At 37.9% G+C, this 14,016-nt stretch overlaps 1 pseudogene; it reads left to right on the top strand.

Annotated features, from left to right (window-relative positions):
• The first annotated feature begins 7,403 nt into the window (after window positions 1-7,403).
• LOC125467903 lies at window positions 7,404-11,612 on the top strand (annotated as a pseudogene).
• The last annotated feature ends 2,404 nt before the right edge of the window (window positions 11,613-14,016 follow it).

Genomic DNA, 14,016 nt, shown 5'->3' with positions numbered 1-14,016 from the left:
AATGATTCACAAAGGCCCAAATAGCCCAATAAATCCCTAAGGCCGGCCATGTTAGAGAAAGAGTGGGTTTTGACTTATTTACAAGTTTGCCACTCAAATGAATTAAGGAATAAGTATGACTTAATAGCCAAAATTCACTAAGGGTTATTTTTGGGGGAAAGGATGAGAACACAAGCTCTCCTTTCTCTCTAAAAATTTCGGCCTACCTTGGAGGGATCATCTAGCAATCAAACTCCTCCAAGGTCACTCATTTCTTCTTCATTATGCCTTGGTGATGAATAATTAGAGGTTCTCAATTTTGGGAACTTAGAGAGACCTTTTCATCCATCCAAATCCATGGATCTAAGATGCAAGGAATGAAGGCCCTCTCTTTGGGTGATTAGCCTTTGCTTATGCAAAGAGGAATCTACAAAGGTATTGATTTCTCAACTCACTTTGTTTTGAGTTGAGTCTTGGTTCACCTATCTACTAGGCTTTGAATTTCATGGGTAAATGTTTTGTTTTAAGTGCATACAAGCATGATTCCGCCTTTAATTGTTAATTGCATGCTATTGATGTTGCTTAAATGAACATGTTTTTCACAAATTTTCCTTCAAGTGGTATCAAGAGCCTAAGTCTAGTAGTTGGTGAATCCTTTTGGGTTTTGTAGTTCATAGTTTGTGATTTGAATGTTGTAATTGTTACAAGCTTTATTCTTGCTTTTTTGAATGTAAATTTTGTTAGAAAATTTGCCATCTCAAATGTTGTAGATGTAGTTCATATGAGCATGAATTTTGGAGCTAAAATTTGGTGCCATGTTTTTGGGGAAATTCGGCCAAATCCAAAGGGTGGAATTTTGGGTTCTTGTTTGACTTGTTAAAAGTGTTTTAAAGTGACTTTTGGAACCCCTATGTACCCTAGTATGGTTGTATGTTATTTCCCTTAAGTTTGAGTGGTTTTGGTATGTTTTTGGGTGAAGAATGTTCATGGAGCTCTTATGGGTTTTCATGGATGTTCTTCATTGTTCTTGATATGTTCTTGCCAAGAACAAAAGGTTTGGTGTTTTGATTCAAAGTTTTGATTTATTTCATAAAGTTTTTGTTTTGAAATATTTCTTATGTTTAAATATATTAGATATTTATTTTGAAAAATTAAAGAAATTTTAGTGGGTTGGTGTGTAATGATTTATTCCATTTCAGACACCCCACTTACAAAACTTTGAAATTTTTTTTATACTTTGTTTCAAATGGCCGGCCACCCTACTCAATTAGGGTCCTTGTGGGGCTTTTATGCAATTATATAAAGTTTTGATACTTTTGTGTATTTGCATTTTGACCCAAAAGTTTACGTTTTTACGTAAAGGTCCAAAATCACTAAAAGGACAAATTGTTTTGCTCCTTTAATGAAGTTTTATTTTTTGTGGAAATTTTTGGGTTCTAGTTGTAATTACATGAAGTAGTGGACTTTTGTGTTTTTACAAAGTGACCCCAAAAGTTTAAGTTTTTGCAAAATAGCCCAAAAGTTGAGGTTAATTGCACTATGGCCCAAACAAGTTGAGGTCATAGCATTTTGGCCCAAATTAGGTAGAGAACAAAATTGTTTTGTCTCTTTAAATGAGAATTGGATTTTCATTTCATTTAGCTCCATTTAAATCAATTCTATGGATACAAAAACCAAATGAAAATGTTGCATTCAAGTTTAATTAGTTAAAGCGTTAATTAATTAAAGAAATGGTGATTATGAACCTAAGCCTACTATAATTGAGCTATGTGAAAGGCCGTTTCAAATTTGTTTGAACCATGGGAATGTGTAGATTAAATTTTGGTTGTAATTTGATATGATCAATTGTTGTAAAAGAGCATAAGCTCTTCTTTACTTTAAAGTAATTTGATTTGATCAATTGTTGTAAAAGAGCATAAGCTCTTATTTACTTTGAAGTACTCCTTTCTTGTTTTATTCGATATGCATGAAATTGGAGTAGTTGGGTCCAACGCCCAATAAGACAACACGCCTTAATGTGATTAAACGCGTAACTAAAATCAATCACCATCCCTAGACCGAGATTCAACACTAGGCTCGTGTTGAATCGAATCAAAGGTTCATAGTCATCCTAAGGCCCTAAGGCAACTATATAGTCCATCAATGAATGCAAACCTTATGTTAGTAGTATCATATACTCTTGCTTTAAAAACCGTTTTAAAAGCTTAGTGGGAGTATTATATACAACTAAATCAATCAAATGGACCAATAGTTGTAATAGGACCAAAATTGTTTTAATTAGATTAAAATGAATATTTATGTGATGAGACCTAAAACCCTCAACAAACCATTATTAAGTTGATAAGCGAGAGATGCTTTGAATATCTCTTCGTGGCCTTCCACCGTGGTGGGCTCCAATCGTTTGTGACTTGTACACCGGCTTCACCCTATCATGGGGGAGTACAAAGTGCATGCTTACACTCAGGAGGAGTCCATAAACATATGATGAGGTAAGTGTAGGCAACGAGGATAGCCAACATCGTATCATCGTGAGGTTATTCTTGAACCCCTACACGAACTAAGCATGGTGGGAATAACTTAACTAAGTGCAATAGTGCCAACATCGTATCATCGTGAGGCAACATTCTCTAGAGGCCAAACAAGATGGGTAATTACAAGCGTTGTAAATGAGTAAAGCGTTATTCTCTCATCATTATTTTTGCTAACCAACATCGTATCATCGTGAGGTGGGCTTGGTAATGGTGAGTCTCCCATACCCCGCTAAGAGTTCAACAAAACTCTCGAATTCCGATGAGGGATATGGAATTTGCCAAAAATAGTGGGTGGTGCTATTTGATTTAAAGACCCGAATCAAATGGCTTAAAATCAATCAATTTATATTCGTTATGTATTTGTTTACCAATATATTTGCAAACGCTATCCAAAACTTGACAAAGAAAAGCCAAATGCTTTAATTTCCGGACTTAGTTCTACAATCCCATAGATTGTCTTTAATGGCTTGTAGATGTAACTAAGTAATCTCATCCTCACAATCTTCCTATTGATAATGTATCATTGGAAGAATATGTTAGATAAGTCTAACATGAGAAGGACAACACTTTTAATGTCATAATTCTTCAAATACAAATTGTTGTATGAAGAAATAAGAGTTGCTTTGAACAACCCTTAATCAACACAAACTTTAGTGCTTGTTTCTTTGTTACATAAACAAGGAACTTGAGAAGTAAGCACAAGGGCATGGACACTTTATGTGCCATGATTCTTCACTTACAAATTGTTGTATGAAGAAATGAGAGTTGCAGGTACATTCATTAATCCAAAAGGCATGACATGGAATTCATAGTGTCCATACCGAGTGTGAAAAACAGTCTTTGGTACATCTTCATTTCGGATCAACAGCTGATGGTAACCCGAACAAAGACCGATCTTAGAGGATACCTAAGCACCTCCCATTTGATCAAACAAGTCATCAATCCAAGGTACAGGATAATGGTTCTTCACTGTCACTTGATTAGTTGCCTATAGTCGATGCAGAGTCTTATCAACCCATCTTTCTTCCTCATAAATAGTACAGGAACCTCCTAGGGAGACATGCTGGGTTGGATATAGCCTTTATCCACAAGCTCTTGAAGTTGAATCTTCAACTCCCTCAATTCGATATGGCGCTAAAGAAATAGGGTTAGTACCTGGAAGTAAGTCGATGGTGAATGCAAATTCCCTCACAGGTGGTAACCTTGGCAAATCTTCAAGAAAGACATCGGTGAACTCATTCACCACTGGCACATCCCCAACACACAAAAAAGGTTCACCCTACGTGACCACGTGAGCTAGGAATCCCACACAACCCTTCTGTAATAATTTCGTCGTCCTGATGGTGGAAATATTACTATTTTGGAGAATTCTTTGCTCACCCTGAAACATGATCACTGGTCGTGCAGGCTAATCAAATGTCACCAATTTATCTATACAATCGACATACACATGGTGCTTAAATAACCAATCCATTCCCAGAATGATATCAAACTCCACAAGTTTAAAAGGAATCAAATTGGCCTCCATAAGTTCCCCTTCAACTATAACTGGGCAATCCCTAAATTCCCATTGTGCACAAAATAAATCTCCAAGGGACAATTGTATAAACATATCAAACCTAAGTGATGTAGGCTGCGGGTTCACAACCTATGCAAATTGTGGAGATATGAATGAATATGTAGCACCTAGATCAATTAGAACATAAGCCCAATGACAAAAAACAAGTAATGTACCCGTGATAACTCAGGGATCCTATTCTGCCTCTTGTTGAGTCATGGCATTGATACGTTCATGGGCATATCGTCCTGAACCATCGCTACAACCTCCACGAGTCCTAGCACCCTGATTATTGTTGCCTGCTTAGTTACCCTGAGCACGACTGCCAGAAGCTGAACCAGAATACTGCGATTATCTATGCACAGAACTCTGAGTACTCAAACTACTACTCCCACTATAACCTAAACCAAAAGTCTGGTGGGCGCACAATAGTGCAATTATGGGCAAAGTGTCTAGTGCCACCAAACTGAAACACGTGCATGCATCTGCAATGCATTCTCCCTAGTGACGCCTACCACAACATGCACAAACTGCGACAGCTCGATTAAAGTGACTGAAAAGACTGTCTCGCCATCTCACTACTAGATCCCTTACTAGAAGATCCCAAACATTGACCATGACATTTGAATGAAAAAAGAGTGTCTAGAGTCAAAGGAAAAAGAAAAAGTGGAAGGCTCCCTAGTGCTCCGAGATCTGAAACCTCAACCCTACAGATTCTGGGTAACTTTGTTCCACCGCGACTGTTCAGTCCTCAAATCATCTCTTTGTAGGATGCATAAGTTTATGGTACCAAAAGTTCGTAGATGTCGTCATTCAGATCAATCTTAATTTGTACCATCATTTCCCGTGGGTTCCCATAAACCGGTAGGTGGCGTCTCACCAATCCTCGAAAAGTACTATCTAACTCCGTACCTTGGTGAAAACTCAAGAATTCCTTTCTTTTCCTCAACTGATACTTGGGGCTCAAAAAGTGCTTACTGAAGAGTCTCCTGAAAGTGGCCCAAGTCATCATCGAGTTAGGTGGCCGAGAGTCATTCCCTAACTTCCACCAAAATCTCATATTACCTTGGAGAAAGTAACATGTGGTCTTCGCCTACTCAGCCGCTAGGCAGAACACACCCTCCAGAGTGTCCTCCATTTTCTCGAGCCAATCTTTGGCCTCTTTACGAGCACCAACTACATTCAGCTCAGTAACGCTGTGACTCTGAGCAATCTCCATGTAAGTACGGCTCTACCCACTATTCTTGGGGAAAGCATGTCGCATAGCGAAGGTTAATTGCTAAATTCTACCCATCAAACCATAACAAGGCTGACAAGGCACATTCCTACCACTAGTATCCATGATTTTGATAAGAGGCAAACAAGATTTAGAAAGATGAAAGATTGTGGCTACATGAAGGATTATGACTACCAAGTGGAATGAATGAAGTCCTAAGTATGCTCTGATACCAATCTGACGCACCCCGATCTCGGTGTCCGAATGACAACAGGATGGCCATGTGTTGGCTGACACCCAAGGGTGACGCAAGCCATTTACTGAATACATGCCGAGAACATGTAAAACATGGATAATAATTTTTCTTGTAACTATGCAATATAATATTCAAGTACAAACTTTCATAAAAATATAATGTTCAACTGCCAACAATTTAAAAGTGATAATGCATGACATGTTCAGAGCATACCAATAATTCGAAATACAAGCGGAAGGAATATTAGAAAGTGCAATTACAAGTGATGTCCTATGCAGAAAGGAGGACACAAATTCATTGATATAGGAATGCCTCGTAGTTCGAGTCGTATACCTCGTTCCTAGATCCTTAGGGGGTGCAAAACAAAACATGAGTTGACCAAGTTTATCTATAAGTAACATTAAAACAATAACTGTTCAATGTACTAACCCCCAGTTTCAGAAAACTCATATAGCATAATAAGTAATAGGTTTTCTGAAAACTCTAGCATGCCATAAAACCTTCATAGAACATATATCATATATAGTGTGCTTAGTAGCAGAATCTACATCGCCCGAAGGCACTACATCGCCCGCCTGAAGGCATATATAAGTCATTCACCCGAAGGCCCTACATCACCTACCCGAAGGCCCTACATCACCCGCCCGAAGGTATATATATAACATTTACCCGTAGGCACATAGTATGAATATCCACTAAGTAAGCATAGAAAATCAAGAACATAAACTTTCCAAAATATATCTCATCGGAGATCAATAGCTCAAACATCATATCATAAATCCATGTTCATAAATATCTCAGTAAACATAAATACAATAAAGCATGATATTTCATAAAGAGTAAAACTGATTTACTCATAAATGTTTCATAAAACGTAGTCATAAAATCATGTTTTTCATGTATGCATTTCTAATAATAAAATAATGCATTTTGGAATAGGTCCACTCACAGATACTCCGTCATCGAAGAGTCGTTCAAACTAGGGAGGACAAAAATGCCACTAACAAATGCGCCTAACATATAAAGGGATCAATTAATAAAACTCTACTCAAACGATTGAATATGGAAAAATGGACGTCGTAAACAAATTCAGGACGTCGAAAAACTTATGGACCTCGGGTACCCCCACGCGCCGCCACGGAGCGGCGACCAAGGAGGCCATGTGCCACCACGGGCCGAGATGGGTCACTGGAAAGTTCATTGGCACCGCTGTGGTCACCGTCGTGGACGACAACGAAGGCGCATGTGCTCCACGCCTAGCTCAAGGCAGCCCCCACGCTTCACCTTCAATTTCTAGAAAAATCTGGTATTTTTCCCCTAACTTCGAGAGCCTATTCCAAGCTCGAAACAAGTCCAAATTGAGTGATTCAAAAGTCTGGTTAGGAATTTGGAGAAGAGATTCATACCAAGTTGGGACCGAGTGATGGCCGGAGTTGGCCTAAAAGTTGAATGGTCTGAGTGAAACTGGGGGACTCGTCGAAAACTGGGCAAACTTTAAATATTCATAACTTTTTCAATACTCAACCAAATAAAGTGATTCAAAAACGAAAATCATACTTCTCAACGAGATGAAGATAATGGTACCTTTCAAGACAACTAACTCGCTGTGGTTTGACCAGAGAACACAAGACAAACTAATTAGCAATACAAGACAAACTACTTATATGCACAAATTATGTCTCTTGTTTTCTTCACGTGAGATTCTACCCCCGACATGCTTTAGGACCACCAATGAATTAATTATTAAACACAACTTAACCCCTACCCCACTCGGGAAGGGTAGTTGACCGTTAAAATTAGGACACCCAGTAGTGAGTCCCTACTCCCTACCGCCCTTTTCATTTGGTCCCCATCGTTCAAATATTTAATGCCTGAAAATCAAAAACTAACTCTCTCTTTGTCTTTGATCCGATGTTCTCCTCTTTCTTGACGAATATTCCTACACACTGTGAAGCCTAATTCCTCCTCTGCCTCTGCCTCCTCCTCTTCTTCCTGTAATCTCCGAACAAAGTCCGAACCTTTACGGAGTTTTCGATCCAATAATCCTCAATATTCATCACAAAAACTTGATTCCTCGCAACCCTTTATTCCATTACTCACAAAGATTCAGTCTTTCTTCTTATCTTGTTTTTCTTTCTGGTATTTGATCAAGAAAGTTCATTTCACATTCGATCTGTTCATCGAATCCATGGCGGTCGCGGGCCATTCAATCCAGACGTGTTTTGGTATCAAAGCTAAGAACCCAAGTGCCAATTTAGAGAAAAATGTTTTTGGGGTAGCCAGTTTTGCATCATGGGTTGTCTTGTAATGGGAAGAAATTGAAAGGGAATGTTGGTAACAGAGTGCAGGCGGCACAGGTGGATTTAGAGGCGGCAGAGAGTTTGAAAATTTTGAAGAGTTTGGATCTTGATGCGGTGTCGGAGAGGGAGTTGAGGGAGAAGGGGTTTTTGGGGTTGAGGAAGACCAAGCTTGTGTGCACAATTGGGCCGGCTTGTTCTTCTTTGGAGGATTTGGAGAAGTTGGTTTTGGGAGGGATGAATGTGGCAAGGCTCAATATGTGTCACAACACGCGGGAGTGGCACCGCGACATCATTCGGAAGATCAAGAGATTGAATGAGGAAAAGGGGTTCTCTGTTTCAGTTATGATCGATACTGAAGGCACTCAGATTCATGTTGTTGATCACGGTGATCCATCCTCTCTTAAAGTTCAGGTTAGGAGAGTTGCCCTTTCATAACTTTTATCCTAAGAAAAAAAAAAAGAAGGTAATTTGATTGAATTGTATTTTTGTTGGATTATTAGGAGGATTCAGTCTGGCTATTTACAAATGAAAAATTTGAGGGTTCTCTTCCATTCACAGTACAAGCAAATTATGAAGGTTTTTCTGATGGTCAGTGGCATAAGTGCGAATTGTACAATTGCAGTTTTATTGGAGTGGAAAATGCATTTTGCAATGATGATTTCCATGTAATTTTTTTGGCAGGTATCAAAGTGGGTGATGAACTTGTTATTGATGGTGGAATGGCATGCTTTGAAGTCATAGAAAAATTAGGAAGCGACCTGCGTTGTAAGTGTACAGACCCCGGTCTATTCCTGCCTCGTGCCAAATTCAGCTTCTGGAGAGATGGGAAGCTTGTGGAGAGGAACCATGAGCTCCCAACTCTGTCTACTAAGGTATCTGTACAACGTTGTTACATTTCCATTTTTCGAATTGTCCGGCCTTTCTTAATGAAAGTAAATTTTTCTGTTAAGTTTATTTGTTCATGTTTACTTACATTCTTAGATCTTAAATAATACATTTTGATGCTTATGTTTATTTTGTTTTCATCTGCAGGATTGGTCCGACATTGAATTCGGAATCTCTGAAGGCATTGATTTTATTGCCATGTCATTTGTAAACGATGCGGAATCTGTGAAGCATTTGAAGAATTATCTCTTCACCAAATCAGCCAAGTAAGGCAGTAGACAATTATGGTTCAACATTTTATTATTTCATTGGAAATTTTCTTCCTTGCATGATGTGATGGATTCTTTGAACAATATGATAATGGCGTCAGATTCTCAAGTAAATAACGATTTGAGTCAAGCAGTCATTTCGATTAGATATAAATCCCCACTAATTATATCGGCACCTCTTGCAATTATCATTTGGAATATCAACATGAAAACTTAGATTTCTGATTTCCCCTTGCAGATCCATTAGAGTTTTGGCCAAGATTGAGAGCTTGGAATCCCTTCAGAATTTGGAAGAAATCGTAGAGGCTTCGGATGGAATCATGATTGCGCGAGTTGACCTTGGAGTTGAGATCCCACTTGAACAGATTCCAACAGTCCAAGAAGAAATAACCAATCTCTGCAGGCAGCTAAACAAGCCAGTAATTGTAGCTTCTCAGTTTCTTGAGTCAATGATCGAGTATCCAACTCCAACTCGTGCTGAGGTACGATTAGGGTGCTCCTAGAACTACTGTAATTATGATGATTATTGTTGTTGCATGAGGAGCCGCAAGAGAGAAAATTAATCACATTATAATGGTTACCTTCTCAAAAGGTTGCAGATGTTTCTGAAGCTGTTCGACAATATGCAGATGCGTTGATGTTAGCTGGGGAATCAGCAATTGGATTATTTGGAGAGAAGGCTCTTTCTGTCCTTCAAACGACCAGCAGTAGAATGGAAACATGGAGTCATGTGGAAAACCGGCAAGGTTCTCTCCTTCAGCGCCAACTAGGAGTCTCGTTGCCTGACCGCATTGCTGAGCAGATATGCAATTCTGCTGTTGAAATGGGTACTTTCTTTTCTTCCACATCCTCTTTTTTCCTAATTTTAAATCTCTTGTGAAAGCCAGCTAACGAGCGACTTAGATTTATAATAAATTAATAGTCCTGCTGAAGAACATTGAATTTTCTTCTATGCTGGTTTACGTTATAAAAAGTTAAAACTTCGTACCAACTTGTCAGAATTGTATCGGTAATTGATTGTTGAATCTGAGCAAAAAATACAAATGATGTTCACTTGTTTGAATCTATGAAAGTAGAAACCAATCAAGGAAGAATTTTCAGAGTCTAAATATTATGTATTTGTGCACATAAGTTACAATTAGTCAACTTTTTCTGTATGTGCAGCTAACAACCTTGCTGTGGATGCAATCTTTGTGTACACCAAGCACGGGTACATGGCATCGCTCTTGTCACGAAACAGACCAAACCCTCCCATATTTGCTTTCACAAACGATGAAAGCACCCGTATGGCTCTGAATTTGCAGTGGGGAGTGATCCCTCTTCTTGTCAATCTATCGGATGATATGGAGTCTAACATCTCAAGCACCATCCATCTCATAAAATCAAGGGATTGGTGAAAGAAGGAGATTCGGTCTTGGTGGTCTCGGATGTCCCTCCTTCCCGCGCTACTCCAATGGCATTCCAATCAATCCAGGTGAAGACCATTGTTTAGGAGGAAAACTTCCTTTTCGTTCATGGTAATGTATAACCACAAACAATCTCCACAAGTACTAAACAAAACATAGTATTGGAATCTTAGAGTCCATGGAATTACTGGAAGGGAATGTTTGATACATAGAATTGTCTTGGCTTGGACTAAATGTAAGTATTGCCTTGGGTTAGGTTGATTCCATTTAGACCCCTTGTTTTAAATGGCCTAAAATAAGCTCAAATAGGAAACTTTTAATCCAAGCTTATCCCGTTGTTGACTAACTCCATGTTTGGTCCATGCTGAGATTGGTAATAAATAGCCCAATCCAGTCCTAGTTCATCAATCAAACGCCCTTAAATGTATCCGCGTTCCAATAACACCTTAAGTTGTGTATCTTTCCTCAACTGAACTCAACTTAGGGAAAGTAAAATTCCACCTTTACTTTTATTCCCCTCTCCTCCTTTTACCAACGCGCCGCCTCCTGCCAAATGAAATATGATCGGCTCCTTACATGGAGTCATTCCTCCTCATAACTTAATAACAATTTGACAGTAGATGTATGTCCGCTTATATTTGTTTTTTTCCCTGTTTTTCGTTCCCAATGAGCGATGACTTCTTACATGTAAGGATCCAAATAATTTGTTCACGTATTCCCCACCATCCAAGATGATGCCCATCTCCTTCACCATAACACCACATGAAATCGAAATTTAATTCCTCTAAAATAGTCTACGTACATTTCATTTTTCCTTTACTTCGATCTCAGGTCATCGTCATCAGCCACGCTGGCCAGCTTAGAAATAGGCATGTCCCATTTCTTGCCTCTCAAATCGCTCACCTTGCTGCTAAGTGTGGTGAGGCCTTCACAAAGGTTGCTGGCATGTCTGTGTCCAGTAAGAAGCTTGACAAGGACCCTAACCCCTCAGAGAACCGCTGGATCGTTGAAATTTTATTGTTTTTGGCAGAAAGTTTATTGTCGTTTTCTTTTTTTTGAAGGTTTCTAGACAATTTGACTGTCATCGCATCGGCCGATTTGCTTCAAGGATAGTGTGGAAGAGTTGAGCAGACAAAACACTGTTGTGTGATAGACTCGTTTATGTCATCTTTTGTTGCTATACAAAAGTCTCTAAGTCTAAACGCTAAGAAACGTAATATATATTCAATAAATATATATATATATATATATATGTATATATCTCGATTCCTTTATGCTAATCTATGTATCCGTGGCGCTTTGCGCATAATTCATGCTAATATTCTCTATATCGTTCTATGCATTTCATTTTCCTTTTATGACGTTGATCTCAGGTCATCAACATTAACCAACTTGCCCATATTACAAATAAAAGCGCTCCGTTTCGTGACTGAGATTGATGTATTCATTTGAGAAGGAGCTGAAGGATCTCAGGTCATTGCCTGGTGTGAAGAAGCTTGAGAAGGAGAGCATAAGTACTTCGACAATGGAGGCTTAAGCGATTTTGTTTTTATGTATTTTATGGATATTTCTGGGTCTGTTTTGAGTGTTATCATACATAGCCCGGGGTTAGCATTGGCTTCCATGGATGGTGAAGGCACTTAGCAGACAAAAGCTCTTATGTTAGTGAACTTTTTGTTTCTACAAATTGGGATAGTAAAGTTAATTCAAAGCTTAGTCATTTTGCAGATTTCACATGATAGGACACGATCGATTGTCCGACTGTCTGATACATAAGAAATTATATTAGTGAGATACTGAAAAAGCAATCGAAATGGAGAAAAACTTGTCTGCACCAAAGTAGAGAGATTAGAAAAAGGTATACCGTATACCTCTTCAAACAGTCTTCCGAAAAAATTGAATAAGCATTAATGCTAAAAAACAATGACTAAAACTGAAACACACTTTGACACTCACTTATTATCAGTTTCCAGATATGTTAAATGTACAAAAAACTTCCAAAATAACCATATTTACTATATAATCAACAATCAGTTCAATCTTAAGAAATCAAATGAACAAAAGCTTAAAAGTAAGCATTGAAGTTTCACTTAAAGATGGTTCTTTGTACATTCTTTGCCACAAAATCACCAATTAAACCTTCATAATTAATCTTGTCTAAAAAACCACTTTCTGTTAATATCAAAGCAAGTCCATTTAACCTTTCAAGCAACTAGTTGATCACAAGTATGATTTTAATAATTTTTTAACTTTGAGAAACTCATTTCCACATACGCAAGGATAACAGGTATAATTAACAAAATTCTGTATGCAATGCTTACAGTCAAGAAACAACGCACCCTCTTCAAGTAGTTTAGTGCGTCAATAAATGGCTTCATTTCTTTAGGCAAATGCTCTCTAAAAAGTGTCAACTCTACAAATAACGCATCCCTATCAACATCAAAGAATTCACATTCTTAAGAAAGTATGAAGACAATGTTTGTGGTGGATGAGGCCTCATATAATATACAATTTGTAATTTTTTTTCGAAGTAGAAGAGTTGGAAAAGAGGCAATTGTGAGTCTCACTTGAATTTTATTTTATTCGGTCACATTATGATATAATAATGTGTAATATCAGGGATACTAAATTTAAAAAAAAATAATATAATTGTTGATAATTGAATTATTACTTAAATATTGATTAATGTGCTTATTTTCTATCACTAGTACAAAAATATACTTGTGCAACGGTAACTTGCATGATGGAGCAAATTGCGTCGCGCAAAGTATGTTTGCGCAACGGTGACAACAAAACGTCATGCTAAGACATTTTGCACAACGGAACTTTGCATGATGAAGGCTGGCGTCGCACAAAACAGTTTTGCGCAACGCCAACCTTCGTCGCGTGAAACGGTTTTGCGCAACGAACGTACACTACTACAAAAGGACCTTATAGTGTCAATTGTTGTGTCAGTTTAATATAATATAGTGGCGAAAAAAAGATTTGCGACACTCAGTGAAGATGACGTCGTATTTACTGTCGCTTATAAGCGTCATAAAATTTCTATGTTGCTTTTAAACCGACGTAAAAATTTAATGTCGCTTATAACCGACACATATTTTAATATTTTTAAGCACTGGCGTCGCTTTAAATAAAATAGTGTCGCTTTTACACGACATAAATTATGGGTGTCGCTTCTATGCGACACCAATTCTTGTTTTTAATATTTTAAAGCCTGCGTCGGTTCTGAACAACATATATTTTAAAATCCGGTGTCGGTTGTAAGCGACACATTGATGGTCTTTATATCCTCTCCCCCGTGTTTTCATTTTCTTCTCTTGCACTTTTCTTATTCGTTCTTCCAATTTACAAAGCCTACCCGTGTTCTCTCTCTTTCAGCTTTCTTATTTGGTTTTCCAACTTCATTTGTTCCTCTTCACAACAGTAAGTTTTTCTTGCTTATAATATTTTTGTCTTCTCCTCTTATGTTTAATTTTTAGTTACAATTTATTTTTGTAGGAAATTTATTTGAGCTGGTTGAGTACATAAAGAATTGTTGACGTCGAAATTCTTCAACAAATCAGGTTTGTATCACTAACTTCTTTAATTTTTAAATTGTATAATACACAAGTTT

The sequence above is a fragment of a genome, unplaced genomic scaffold (genome assembly GCF_019419815.1).
Source record: "Pyrus x bretschneideri cultivar Hongxiangsu unplaced genomic scaffold, Pyrus_bretschneideri_v1 Contig77, whole genome shotgun sequence".
NCBI lineage: Eukaryota > Viridiplantae > Streptophyta > Magnoliopsida > Rosales > Rosaceae > Pyrus > Pyrus x bretschneideri.
This window is presented reverse-complemented; position numbering and strand designations above follow the sequence as displayed.